Source organism: Protopterus annectens, chromosome 6.part0 (assembly GCF_019279795.1).
Source record: "Protopterus annectens isolate FY-2018-M chromosome 6.part0, PAN1.0, whole genome shotgun sequence".
Taxonomy (NCBI): domain Eukaryota; kingdom Metazoa; phylum Chordata; order Ceratodontiformes; family Protopteridae; genus Protopterus; species Protopterus annectens.
In genome coordinates, this window is record NC_056737.1 from 1,068,161,890 (window position 1) to 1,068,177,230 (window position 15,341).

The window sequence follows — 15,341 nt, forward strand, 5'->3', positions numbered from 1 at the left end:
ATATGTTCAGTTCTTTCCAGATGTGTCTCCAGTAGCATAGCGATTTACACTCTGCATTTCTTAATACAGTTCACTACTGCTTATTTTTTGTATATACTTGTGAGACCACTGACAATCAAAGATAATATGGAAAGCGTTGCCATTATGATAAGAAGTTATTATTCCCACCTGTTATGTGTAATATCTTTTTAATGACTAGTTTCAGCTTTTGTGTTACATGCATACGCTAATGCTTGGCAGGGTGATCTTTTATGCAGTTGTTTCTTGTCATATCCAACTGAAACCATTGTGACATCTTACAAGACTTTTTGTTTTAATGAAAATCCTCAAAAATAAATCCCAAAACACCCCCATAACCTATTAATGCAAACACACAAAACTATGTGCATCTTCAAATAATGAAGTTTGACCCTCCTAATAAGAGCAATTGTCCCAGACTGGCAGATACACTCACAGGCTTGAACTGACTTATAATGAAGGCTATCCATGTTAACACACATGGTACAGCCTGGGCTTTTACTTCCAAGTGCTGTCTGTTTTTGTCCTATCTTTATTCCTCTCCCAGATGTAAAAAAAAAACAACTTCAATGCTTTCAGAAAACATTACCTTTTAGCCATTAAAAGGAACAAAGTATTCTGTTTTATTGGCCTTATCATCTTATCTCTAAAGAAACATGACAACCAGACACACAGTTGCCTTCAGCTATAAGATTCTCTTGTTGCACCGTGAACATTTATTTGCAATGGAACACTTTTCATTACATTCAATGCTCTTTTATTTACTTGCTTCCCCTTAAAACTTGTTATTAGGTCAAGTCAAGGATCTTAATCAAGGCATTCCTCTATGCAAAAGTAAGATAAAGCACATCAGTTTTACTGATATCATGCTCTGTTGTCCAGGATTCTTTCTCTTTTTGCATTGCAGTGCCTAAAGTTCTCAAAACTAAACATGAAAGAAAGAAAGAAGACAGGAAAAAAAGGCATGTATTTAACTTTTGTATTTCTATTACATTCAAAAATAACTGAAACAACTTTATTTCATAACATGCAGTATATATCATGCTTTATAAAAAGAGCATTAAGAACAAAAAATGTTTTACTTTGTTACATCTTTCCTTCCCCTTCTCCTCTCTTTAATGTTTTTCCAGGCAATTTTTGATATGATATAGGGCATATGCTTTGGAGTTCCCCTACAAGTTTAATAAAAGCAAGTAAACCCAATATTTCCAGGTTTTCTTGTTCTGCCATATGTCACAAATATGATTCATGCATTGTAATCTCCCATTTATTCATTGATTTCTGAGTTTCTGGTTTTGTTCTTTTTGCTCTTCAACTCCCAACTCCAACCTCTGGTTCATTTCCAACGTACTCCTGGTTCTTCTAATCCTGTGCTTTTTCTGTCTCTCTCAAGAATTTTCCTTTATAACACTGGAAAAGGTTTAACGGGTATAGTCTCTCTATGAGCTTTATTATCAGAAGAATAAGAAGCAAAATACCCTTCTATTTGATAGCTCACTTTTTGCTGCACAAACTTTTTTTGCATTTCCTCCTTAGTGTGTTCTGGAGCTTGAACTGCTTTTTGCTGAACAGCTGCAGAATCCTTCCCAGGCATGTGATTTTTCTCACCTTTTGTGGTTGATCTTCTTTCAGGTTCTCTAAACTTCTTCTTTGTTGGTATTCAGACATTGCACTTACTAACCAAAAAATAAAACTTATCCAAAAAGGCAAATTCATTAGCTCTCTTTTCAGAACTTCTGTTTTCACACTGTTTACTCAGTGTGCAGCCATCTTGGAAGTCCTAGCTCTCATTAACATTGGCAGTATTAACAACAAATGAACTTCACTGGAGGTGTAGCTACTGCCTGAAGAAGCAAAGACTTTGTCATAGCTATTATGTTTAAAAGACTACCTTTGCATCCCATGACTGATATATTAAAAAGAAAGTCATATTAGCAGAGAACAGAACTGGAGTATGAAATGGAAAAACTTCCATTTGGTAAAACTACTGATAAAAAAAAAACTTAACTAAAAGGAACAGATCTGCTTAAGGTGATGCTCCCAACTGGTTGGTCAGCAATTGCAATTTTACTTAGCAGCAAGCAGCACATATCCAACATCAAGCTACACTTTAGTTTTTCTGTCATGTCTATAAGGTTGCTCCTGAAGAAAAATAATTACTGCTGCAGACTAAAATGAACTGATCATGTTCTTCAAAAGTGATTCCGTATTAAGTCATCATTCAATATCTGCCTACATGGATCACAAATCATAACTTCTCTCTCTTCAGTACTGAATAACGTTTTAACAAACAGTGCTCAGTGCTGGCACAATGTTGCAGAGCTCCATAAATCCCTTAACTTAATGGCCAATGTCTACAGGCTAGAACAATATCTTTCACAAGATCAGCAGTCCAACCTGCCTTGACCTCTCTGGAAGGTCATTCCAAAAAGCAGAGAGACTGTTTTTCTTATGGAATCAGATCTGATCGATTTAAGTTCTAGCTTTATAGGAAATAATCCTATGACTGTTAAACATACAGCACCTTATTTCATTTATTAGTCCCTGTTCAAGAAAGAATCTTTCCAGCGAAGCAGCTGACCAAATGTCTTTAGCTTTCTGCTACAATTACAGTTCAGCAGTGAGAAAGAGCAGACCTGTGTTGCTTCTGTTGGCATAGATGGACAAAGCCCTAACTATAACCCAGGCAAGTTGAATTCAACTACTGGCTTAAGAAAGTGATGGCTCTGATGAGGGTGTGGGGGAGATGAAAAGGCTTAAGCCTGACTGACATTCTTTGGGGGAGCAGGCTCTGGTGTGTGTGGTATGGGGAGGTGATAAGGCTTAAGCTTAAGCTTGATTGACTGAGCAGCACAAATTGCAACAAATACACCTAAAGTAACTTGTGTTACAGCAAAGTGAATCCTCTTATCCAGAAATCCAAACTTTTTGCGGAAAACAAAAGGATTAATCTAGAACTGCTTCAACTAGAGGAGACACTGCTCTGTTCAATTAAAGTCATGTAAGTGTATACATTTCTCCACATAAAATGCTCATACATTTCAAGACCAAAGTGCACCAGTGAAAAAAAACAGCTAAAAATAGCATATTTTCCTCTTTGCTGTAGTTAAATCAGACAGTGTCAGCATATTTCATCTCTCTTTTCTCAGGATGGCTATTATACTAACTTCTAAACCTAATGAACAGATCTGTAACCAGTCACTAAGAATGGGAATTGATCCACTTTCCCTCAAATATGTCACATTTATCTGAATTTCATCACAAAATCCCCAAGACTTCAGACCTACTGCATCTATGTCCAGTAGATAAAATCACAGAAAATTTAGTATGCAGGCAAGCTATATTGACACACGAACAACTGTGGTCTTCTCACTCACTCAATCCAACATCATTCATCAAATGGATACAGAACCCAAACAACTATATATAACATTGCTAACTGCTTTTTACTAACCTGAACAAAGTTTTTGTAACAGGTGATTTATTTAGAAAGAAGAGCTGTGCACTTTAGGCAAAATATCATTTACACATTAACAAACTTAAAAACTTTAGTTTTAGCAAAGGATTATTTCACTGTTAGAACTGCTTAAACACACCTTTCAACTGGCCACTGGATTATTTACCTCTAACAAAGGAACAGTCCAGAGAGAGATGTCCCTCAATGGGCATTACAAGGTCAAAGACTTAATGACTTCAGCCTGGACCTCCATCAAGTAAAGTTTATAATGAATGCAAATGACTTCCTCCTCACAGCTAAACTGGCCAAAACCCCCTTCAGGAGTATAGTTAGCTCTGCCACTGGTTACTAAGAGACAAAACTCACTCTTAATAACAAAAAAAAAAAAAATGGTTCTATGCTACCAGGAATCGATCAAGACACAATTTTCCCGCAATCTTAATTACCACTTCCAAACTTCTATGGTTTGGACTACAATCTCAGTAATTACTAAGTAAAAACCACCAACAAAGTTTCTGAAACAGCTGTTTTCCCATGAACTAACATCTTAATATTTGAAGTAAGAAAATGACTAGGAATTAATTTCCTACACCCCAAGTATTAACATACTCATCTTTTAGTTGCCTCCTCAGAATAAAGCACATCCTTCTCCAAATAAATGTTAAGAGAATCTGCCATTCATTGATTGACTAATTCATTTTACTTTGTGTTCTCATGGACCACCACCCTAAACAAAACACACAAGCTACTTTTTACAGTGCATGCCAGCACATTAACACCTTAGCTTTTAAACTAGTTACATGGTATATTGTCCTTCTCTTTCAAAGGTGGAAACTACATCTATTCTCTGTCATCTTCACCTGAACAACAAATGTGGTCTTATCCATACCAGCCTACTTTTTCAGCTCTAAGAACACCAGACACAGCATCTCAAAAACTGCCCAGACAACCTGGAACCTAAAATGTCAAGAAACCTGAAATGAGCTATGCTATTCTATCTTCTGTACAAAACTGTCACACCACCTGTTTGACAACCAACACTTGCACTTGTCTAATGGACAATGGACAATAGGCACTCATTGAACATTCTGTTCTAACCTGTATGATGCGCTGTAGTTGTGACTGTTGTTGTTTTTTATGCTATTTGTTGTTTTTTATTTGTTTTTATTTGTTGTTTATGTCTTGGAGCTTTTCTCCCTGGGCCTCTACTGAAAATGGACATATATCCAGTTAGACTAGCCCTGTCAACAAATGTAAAATAAAAATAAATAATAAAAACAATGTAATCCTACCTTATACCTGTAAGATGCATTTGATGGCTTGGAATGGATTACATATAGCTCTAAACAAGCAGTACACATCTGTTTATTATTTTGTCTCCCAGCCTGGGGACCATCAACAACCCCCATGGGTTCTAATCTTATTTGTCTCCTACTTAGAGGGGAGTTGCCACTCTCATTGGAACGAAAGGCGACTGCAGGGAGCACTCAGCTAAGAAGGCACTGCTGCTTTTTGTATTCTACCCTGCCTTACTGCTTTGATTTAACTAATGGGGCTGGAAGTACCTTCATACAGTGGCTGGGAGACTGATTTCACCCTTTCCTACAAACAACAGCCTCCGCTACTTAAGGATGGACCCTGACTGACTACAGGTCAGAGAACTACCCAACTCCCCAGTACCCACAGACTGTGTGTCACTCTTTGACGTTGAGCTCAGAGGCATTTCTAAACGTCTTAACCCAACCTTGGTGGCAGACAGATGCACTCACATCACCCTATGGTTTACAAAGTGTCCATCCTCACACAAATTTCAATGTATGTACAGTGACTGGTACAAAAGACAATCACACATTCCTGAACTGGTGCTGTGCACCAGGCCCCTGCATGTGTTGGGCATTGATATTACAGTGATGGTACTGCCCCTCCCCTGAATTGGTCAGTTGGTGTCAAGTCACTCCCATCCTCCCCAGTCCAGCTCCTTCAGTACCCAGCCAACTACCTGAACTCTGACAGTCTGGTCAAAACATCAGGGATTTGTAACTGTAGCCTACACTGCCACGACTCAAGTAATAATTGGTAATATATGTGTACACTGAATATTAGCCTGCATGTCTTCCTTTTCTAATTCCCAAATGAGTGAGTTACATGCAAAGCCTACATATCTCCCTTTTCTCAATGCAGGTTTCTACAGAGGGCTCATGTCCCTGGGAAAGTGAACTGGCACTGTTCAAACTGGGCTTCTACCCTTTCTGCAACAAAGAGAGATGTTAATTGTGTTTTACAGTGTGTAGGTTCTGAGACATTTCTCTCAATCCCTTTGGCCTACCAACTTTGCATGGAACAACTCCGGCATCAGCTTCTGCTAGTACAGTCATTTAAACCACCACTAGATGTGTGAGCAGCGTGAGCGGGTATTCATGTCCTGCAATGGACTGGCTCCTGCCTCATGGACTCTGCTTTCTAGGATATGTTTCAGCTAACTCCCTACAACTCTGAAATGAACTAAAGCATGTTCTGAAAAAGGATGCACAGTTTTTTTTTTTTATTGTGTAGCTGCTCTTCCTTCTACTGGTTTTCAGGTAATCAGCATGGTTAGTGGATGAGCTAAGAAAGGTAAAGTAGGTCTGACATAGGCTGGAGGGAAAGTATGAATGAAGACCCATGCACTTTCATTTTCAGGAGTTCATGCTTTATTTCTGCAGTAAAGACTGCAACATATAAACAATTCTCACACAAATCAACACGATACACATGCATGACTCATTTACTGATGTCAGAGTGAGTGAGTGCGTGTTTGTAATGTGGGTGGTGTGGCATGTTAGCCAATTCAGGAAGCAGCTGCATTTTTCTCCTTTTTAAGGAGGACTAAGTTTACAAGTGTTATACTAAAAATACCAGTGAGAAGAAAATTTGCAACTTATAAATTAGTCAGCCAGAGAAGCCTTACCTTGCTACACAGTTCAAATAAGAAAAAAAGAAGCAAAGTAAGAAACTGATCTTTAAAGACAAAGTTGCTTCTACACTGCATATGGCTGTCATTTGAACTCTATCAGTGAAAACAAAAAACAATGCCAAAACGAGACCCCCCCCCCTGACAGGCACACACTTGGGGATGTGTAATGACTCTAAACAAATTCTACAGAATCAGCAACTGATCTTAGGTCATCAGAAGGCTGAGAAAGGGAAAACAAATAATTGCCTGGATGCATATCTTGCATACTAGCTACAGCCCACTAAAAACAAGTTGCTTTCTTACGGTAAAACATGTGACCATCTAGATATCAATTTCCTACATGTGTTTATGATAAAGGCAGAGTGTAAAGAAAAGTTCACAAACATAGAATACAGCACAGTTAATGTCAGGGGATAGGATGTAATTGTGACGATATCACAATTATCACATCAGTACATACCAATGGTTTATTTCTGCTTTCCTTATTACGATTTTTGATGATGCAAAATTAATGAAGGGTATTTTGCAGTACTGTATCATGTATTTACTTTAGAACAAAAGGAAGCTGAATAAATTATCACATCAGTATCTACCAATGCTTTATTTCTGCTTTCCTTATTATGATTTTTGATGATGCAAAATTAATGAAGGGTACTTTGCAGTACTGTAGAATGTATTTACTTTAGAACAAAAGGAAGCTGAATAAATTATCACATCAATACCTGCCAATGCTTTATTTCTCCTTGTCTTACTATGATTTCTGATAATACAAAATTAATGAAGGATATGCTATAGTACTGCATCATGTATATGCTTTAGAACAAAAGGAAACTGAATAAACTATGATTATCAGGAATAAATATAATACTGAGAACGTTAATTATTTTTATTAGTTAACCAGATAGGCAGGATTATCCAAAATGGGCCATTTTTAGCCACAATCCAGGACAATGTATAGGAAAATGGAAGACAGACAGTACAAAACTCCATCAACATAAGCAAGCACAATGCAACAGCAGACAGAACATACAAGCTTTCTCTAATACTGATGGAACAATATATAGTTCCATTGATAAGAAATTGTAATATTCCTGATACTCTAAGGAGGAAAAAAACATTCTTAGTACTCCAAAATCAAATCGCAATTGCATTATTCTTGGATGATATAAAGCTTGCAGAGGAACTCTGAAGACTGAGGTAGGTAAAAAGGTAAGTTATAACATCAAAGTGCCAGATTGTATCACAGTACCTGGAAGAGGTAAGCTATAATATCAAAGTGCCAGATTGTATCATAGCACCTGGAAGAGGTAAGTTATAACATCAAAGTGCCAGATAGTATCACAGCACATGGAAGAGGTAAGTTATAACATCAAAGTGCCAGATAGTATCACAGCATCTGGAAGAGGTAAGTTATAACATCAAAGTGCCAGATTGTATCACAGCACATGAAAGAGGTAAGTTATAACATCAAAGTGCCAGATCATATCATAGCACCATTGGAAGAGGTAAGTTACAACATCAAAGTGCCAGATCATATCACAGCACCACTGGAAGAGGTAAGTTACTGCATCAAGTGCCAGATTATATCATAGCACCAGGAAGAGATAAGTTATAACATCAAAGTGCCAGATTGTATCATAGCACCAGGAAGAGATGTTATAACATCAAAGTGCCAGATACTGCTTTCAAGTGGGTCTTTAGAGGGAGTAAAATTATGAGCCACGGTAAGGTGATGAGGGTACCTTTTCCAGAAATGAACGATAACTGCAATGAATGTTTAAACTGATCAATACTTTAGTTAAAACTAGCAACTTTTGGAATGGCTTTCTCAAGCAAACAAAAATGTATGACTTGTTTCAGATGTGATAAAAAACTATTTATGTACATACTTACAAGTCAGACATTTTTATTTGTGAGATGTCAGAAAAATATCTAACTTGTTTCAGATGCAATAAAAATAAAATTTAATTTAACCATATTTGAAATAAATTAAAATACATTAATTTAGGAGATGTTAAGATGTTATTCTAAAAATTGATTAAAGCATTGATTACAAATACATGCACATAGACCTACAAATACAAATGTATATATAATATAAATATAATTTACATATATGATGTTTATAAGCTTTCCCATAAATTGGTCAAGTGATATTAATGTTGATAGCTTTCCAGGTCGACAGGAAAGCTGTCAACTTTGGTGCAAGATCAACATAATACTTGGGTTGGGAGATCTGCCATCTTCTTGGAATTGTGAGATCACAGAGTTGGTATATACAAATGGGGGGGGGGGGTGCAAGCACATGTGGGGTGCCCCATTGCAAAAATGTTGTGTTTTATTTGCCTGCTCTGATATGTTCATTTTTGGTTGACATTTTTAAATTTGACCTTTTGCAATATTTTTATGTAAATTCATATATTATACATAAACACACACACACACACACACACACACACACACACACACACACACACACACACACACACGCACACACACACACACTCATTTAACAGCATAAAGATACTCTAGTAAACAAACTGCCGTGAGACCATTCAGCTGAAAATACAAAGTTAAGACCCACGACTATGAAGTACTCTCTCGCAATTTCATTTTAATAAAGGAAGAAAAATGTAACAGCTTTATCCCTGTAATACCTCTGATAATAGAGAAAGCAAAATGTGGCTTTTTGATTGAATGCATAAAAACTAGTTTCAGATGATGCAGAATAATTACACTGATGCAGCTGTCAAAATGCGGAAATATAACGCAGACAAAATAAAGGTTCAGTGAATATGATCAGGGCCGAGCTGTCACAGCAAACTTCACAATAATCAACGTAAACTTCATACTGCAAACAACTCGCAGCTTTCTCATTTCTGTGAATAGTTACTGGTCAGACAGCTAATAAATTTGACTTTGCTTTGCTAAAGAGCATTATTGCCTCTGCTATTTTTTCTTTTGTCGTCATCTCCCATCACCACTGACTCACATCATAGCTATGACACTTCTAATTGCTTGCCCATCATATTTAATCTGTCTTTCCTGTGTACTGTGTAGTCTGGAGATGGCAACTGTGCCATTCTGATCCAATGGAGGACCATTTCACTAAAGTCAATAACCTGTCCTCAGACCATGTGACTTCAAGGCATGTTATACTTAGTGAGGGGATACATGAAGTAGTCAACAGCTTGCACCCCACATCACTCAGAGCTTTAAATTTTGCTTTTTTTTCTGTTTTTGATACTGACAGAATAACTCCATCTTGAAAGGTACCACAGCTGAAAGAAGACTTCATCAACTTGGGAAATGACAAACTTGAACTAAAACTGAACTAGAAAACAAGTATTTGCCCACTGTATGCCCATGTGAGGGCACCTTTACATATCCTTATTACTACGCTCTTAATACCCGATATTACCACTGCTGTTAAAGTAATGGCATAATGACTCCCAGTGAAGATGATCTGACCAATTTCTTAACCAACAACTTGCAGCTCCAATGCAGGTTCTAGGACAACTTTGTCTTGAAGCATTAAGCTTTGGCTAACTGTTGTATTACATTTTTGGGACTGCATTTTTACTTACAATAAAAACGAAACCAGGTTAGTGGGAAAAGAGGCAAAAACTGATTGATTTGTTAGTTATTAAATGTACGGGGATAATTTTCCAGCAGTGTCTGAGCTGAACTATGTCAAATCTACGAAACTGACATCTTCCTTAACCAGGCAGGGTTGTCCTCTTTCTCCTTTGTTGTCTACATTACATTTAGAACCAATATAAAAGAAAATAAGGGACTCAGAAATTCAAGGATGTAATTGGTATGGCAGTCAGGAAAAGCTGGCTCTATTTGCAGATGATATTACGTTATACCTGACAAAACCAGAGAAGGAATTACAGTGTGGTGGAACATTTTAAGACAGTTTCACATCTTCTAAGGATACAAAATTAATGAAGCTAAAACAAAGGCAGTAGTGGTAAAGTACGTACTCGCACACAAATTGGTCCAACAAGACATGATAAAATGAAGTATTTAGGAGTATGAATTAGAAATGACTTTGTTGTGGCAGCTAAGCTTATGTGGGAAGAGACTAAACAGAAGATAATACAAAAATTGAAAAACTTGAAGCTTTGTTATATGGATACTAAGATACAAGCAATTAAAATGTTTTTAGTCCCTTTAGTCTTATACACAGGTCAGGCATATTTTTTTATCAACCAGAGGAGAAGCTATGGATAGCAATTAAAAAAGAGTTGAAGGATTTTATCTGGGAAGGGAAGACAGCAAGGGTGACGTGGGATAAGATGATTCTTCCAATAGAACAAGGCAGACTAGGATTACCCAATTTAAGGGGGTATTTTAGAGCAACACAGTTAAAGCTGTTATACATAGTACAAGCAGAAAACTATAATTCAAAGTGGAAAGGAATGATGATATGGGGAGGAAGCTCGAGAAATAGGGAGAGATTGGGATTTTGGATGCATCTTAAGGAAAACAATAAATATAATACAGAGTATTATATTCATAAAATAGCAGGGAGTATTCTAAGAACTAAACCATCAAGAGAATGGAGAAAAGAGATTCTGTCGATAGGAGTGACTGTGGCCAAGGATACAGATAATAGGCAAGAGGGGCTGGAATTTATTAGATAAACCTGGCAAAGGAGCCAAGGTATTGGGAGCAAATAATTAGAAAGGGAAAGGTAATTCAATGGGAAGAGGCCAAGAATTTATTTGGACTGCAGGTTAGAGATTTCCTTCCCTATCAAGCATTGATATCAGACTATAGACGAAGAGAAAGGAATAGAGGGTTCCTAAATGAAAGACCTGCACTAGTAGAGTTTTAACAGAATCTAGAACAGAAGTTGCCTTTAATAAAGGAATAATTAGTAGAGATTATAAAATATTGCATGATAACTATAAGAATCAATCAGAGGAGCTTAGAAAGGATTGGAAAGAGAGACTGGATAAGCAATTCACAAAGAGACAATGGGGGGATATGTGTATATCTCCCAAATATGCAACAAAGTCTAGAAGATTTAGGATCTTTGCCTGGAGGTCTTTACATAGTTATTTTTATACCCCAAGTAGACATATCACTTGTTAATTGCCATTTTTAGTTCAATACTTGAAAAGTAATTCATCTTTGCCACTCTCTCTGCACAAATTTGCACCAGAATTTCATGAGGATATCAGTTCAGTGTTGTATATCGTAAAGTATTTTATGAGCATAAAACTTACCCCAGCATCCGGGCTAAACTCCAGCATTTAATAAGTACTACGATGAGCTTCCTGTGGAGTCATGTATGCATTCAGACAGCCCAGGACATTAACAAAGGCAGAACAACCAACATCCTGGAATTAACAACAAATTATGTGTAAAAAAAAAAGTTACATTTCATGGCAAGCTTATGTTAAATTAGTTCACAAAAATGCGCATGTTCAAGGCAGTTAGTACCTCATTACACAAAAACAACTGACATCAAGAAAAAGTAAAGTCCGGGTCATCTTAACTTCAGAACTGCATGTACCAGTCACTGTCTACATTGTCCCTGAATGCGTTATTAACTTTTCCTCAGACACATACACACAAATACAGCTGTTAGCTGTGTTAAACCGGTCTCCAATGATGTTTTATTTGTTATGAAACACTGACTTCTTTAAAGTCAACAACTGAAACGATGAAAAAAATGCACAAATACAGAATGGCAAGAAAATCAATTTTAATTGTTTTTTGCAGGGGAGTAAGCCCCCCTGCACCCCCACTAATGTGAGGAACAAGGCCCACACAATTATATATACTAACTCCATCACCACATCAACTCAAAGAGGGGAGAAATCTCCCAAAACAAGTGAATCATTGTCGACACAGGCTTACAAACTGCACTAACAATGATTTTCTATGGGAAGGCTTTCATCTGTTTTTTTTTTGCGTGCTACTGATGTTCAAGAAATTTACCCTTGTACAACAGTAGTGAAAACATTTGTTTTACCACAGGAACAGTGAATACAGTACACCACCGCAGTGCTTAACACCACAGTCACTAAAAGGTCTGCCTATCTGATCCCATCTGATTTCACTTTATACTTACTAAAGCATATGTATGCTAAACACACATACCTAGCATTATAAAACAGCACATATTTGTTTATTCTGAACACCAATCAGGCGGAACACAAATGGAAACATAATTCCAATTTTCAAGACATCTGACACAATGTCTCAGAAAAGTGGATCCTTACAGTGCAAATGTTTTCCTATGAATCAGAACTGCAATATGGAACTCAGATAAGCGTGATGAAGCTGTTTTCTAACATAAATACGATTTTCATAATCAGGACTTCACAGTTTTCACTCCGTTTCTAAGAAATGCTTCTGGCTCTGGGCTCCTCTCATTACAATCTATGGTAAAAGTTTGATCTCTCATAAGTGCACTATCCTGTAGTAAAACCTTGCGAAAGACAAGCTGGTTTTGTGGTGTAAAGGGATGCAGCCCTGACTGTAACCCTGACAATGAATATCTGGGTGGTGGCCCAGGCAATGGAAGAGCTAGACAGGGACAGAGACAAATGAAGACCTGTGACCTTGCTGCCTCTCCCAGAAGGGAAGTATGAGGACAGGTCATGGGGATGGGCAATCATTGCAATCTTTCTCCAGTGGGGAACAAGGACTGAATGGGAGTGGTCTGTTTGATGTGGGGTGTGGCTGTCTCAACGGCTGTGCCACTTGAGAAAGTAGGTGATGCCCCCAGACTGTACCCACTACACTTCATTTCCTTCAGTGTTTACATAATGCATTGAGGACATTAAAGCAGGCAGTAGAAATTTCCTGACGGCTGCCTGGATGATATCTACACCACCATCATCTCTCTTCTAGTAGAGAATGCATGGACATTTGATCAGCCAAATGATTGGCAGGAGTAGGGGTGTGAGGGGCTTAGGAAAGGCATAAGTACAGGAGTGTACGCCCTGGTATATAAACTAGGGGTCCATTCCCTTTCTTTTTGAGTCTCCTTACCAGTTCTTTTTGACCTGATGTCTAATGGACTTTTTTGACTCTTTTTAAAAGGTTTCCTAAAGAAGAATCCAAGTGTTGAAGGATAGTTCCTCCAGGTACTTTGGGGAATGGTGAAAAAAAAAAACTGTTTCTTCCCCTGCGTTAACCTACCTCCCTCCTCTAATCATTTGAGGACCTTCAACAAGGAATTCACAAAAATAAATTATTTTCGAATTCAATATGTTTGACTTCACCTCCTCAGGGAAACTCTGGAGAATGACAAAGCCCATAGCAGCAGCTCTTCAGCTAGCATCCGCTGCATCATAAGCATATTTTATTAAATGCTCTGTAATGTCGAAAGCCAAAGATGTTAAGTCTGACAAAGTAGTTTTAATGTCGGAGAAGGAAAGGTTAGAAATGGACTGATACACACTCTTTCATCTGATAACCTGTCAAAAGACCTGCTGTCCTCACTGAGGACAGGACTGGAAGGTTTAGACGCATTAACCCGATCTATAAAAAAAAAAAGAAAAGGGTCTGCTAGGAGATTCCTAAAGAGAAACTCACGGGATTCTTGTATTTATACAGCATGTCAGACTTCTTAGGTGCAGGAGGCTGCGACTCTGGAAAATCACAAGCAGAATTAAAAGCGCCCTCCAAGGCCCGTAGTACTGATGGAATAGCTACGGACTTGGAGGAATTCAAATTTAAGTGGTCCCAATATCTTTTTCTTTGCCTCCAATACTGTTTTCCATTTGAAGAACTCTTTCAGTTTATGAACTGTATCAGGAAAAGAAACGAGTCGGAGGATATTATTTTCCTCTGATCCAGACTCATAAGGGATAGATGAAAAGAGTCCTGAGACATAATACAGAATTTCTTCCTCTCAGAGAGCATCTGCTCTTCAGAGGTGGAAGGGGAATGTGAAGATTCAGGGGGCCAAAGATTGGAAGGGAAGCAACGACCTGATGAGACCGTGGCAAAGTTACACCAGTCTATTTGTGAAGCATTCAAACTGTAGTGAGTCGAAGGAGGGGAATATGCTTGATATTCTGGGTCGTTTCCTTGGGGGGTCTCCAGCTAGATAGCCTTATACGTAACAGCCATCTGATTCTCTATATGCAATCTCATTTTCTCTTTATTTACCCAAAACTCGACACACAGCATCGCTTCCTTCAGTCAGGATGAAGCAAGGATTCCCTTCTGGACTGGCATCTGAAATCCAGTCTGACTAGTGTAGGGTCAGGATGCTGGGATGCATGAGAGATTCCTTGTCCTGTGTGAGTAGGTCCACTTTGTGAGAAAGTTTTTCATAAGGAAATGTGAGTTGTAGGTTAATCAGATGTACTGGCCCTTAGCAGTTTTCCACGTCACCTCACCATAGAGAACAGGGCAACTGGACTGAGAGTCCAAAGGCTCCAAAACTACCACAGCAGAACCATCCATCCCATATCACTGAAAACAGGTGGGTTACCATTTATCTTCCATAGCTTCCTTTGAAACTTTTTCTTTTTTAACTGAAGAGAAAAGGAACCCCAAGAAACAGCAATCAGTTGTCATGGATGCTCTAGTCTACAACTTCAAACAGTGGTTCTCTAAAAATAGGTTAAGGTTAATAAGGGTGCTATGAATCATTATGGGAGTACATGACAAGCAAATGTCACAGGACCAGGCATTGTGACTATCACCAACGCAAAGAACACTGATTGCGTGGGACCCTTTCTGACAGACATAAGACTCAAACTATAGTTTTTACAGAAAAAGGTAAGGAAGGTCTCCAATGGGATTATCTTAGATGAGATATCTCAGTAAATACATCAATCGCAAGAAAGTTTTGAAAATTGGTGCCCATACATCCTATTTATACAAACACTCTCACATGCTTAATCTGACGTATGGAGCACCAGGAAGTCACCC

General features: G+C 38.0%; 1 protein-coding gene across 1 annotated transcript in view; it reads right to left on the bottom strand.

The window, feature by feature from the left end:
• Window positions 1-15,341, bottom strand: part of FOXN3 (forkhead box N3) — a 1,826,558-nt gene that overhangs the window by 1,486,438 nt on the left and 324,779 nt on the right. The window contains exon 2 of the mRNA XM_044074690.1: window positions 11,669-11,782. The gene's annotated coding sequence lies outside the window, so the exon portion shown is untranslated. The remainder of the gene's footprint in view (window positions 1-11,668; window positions 11,783-15,341) is intronic.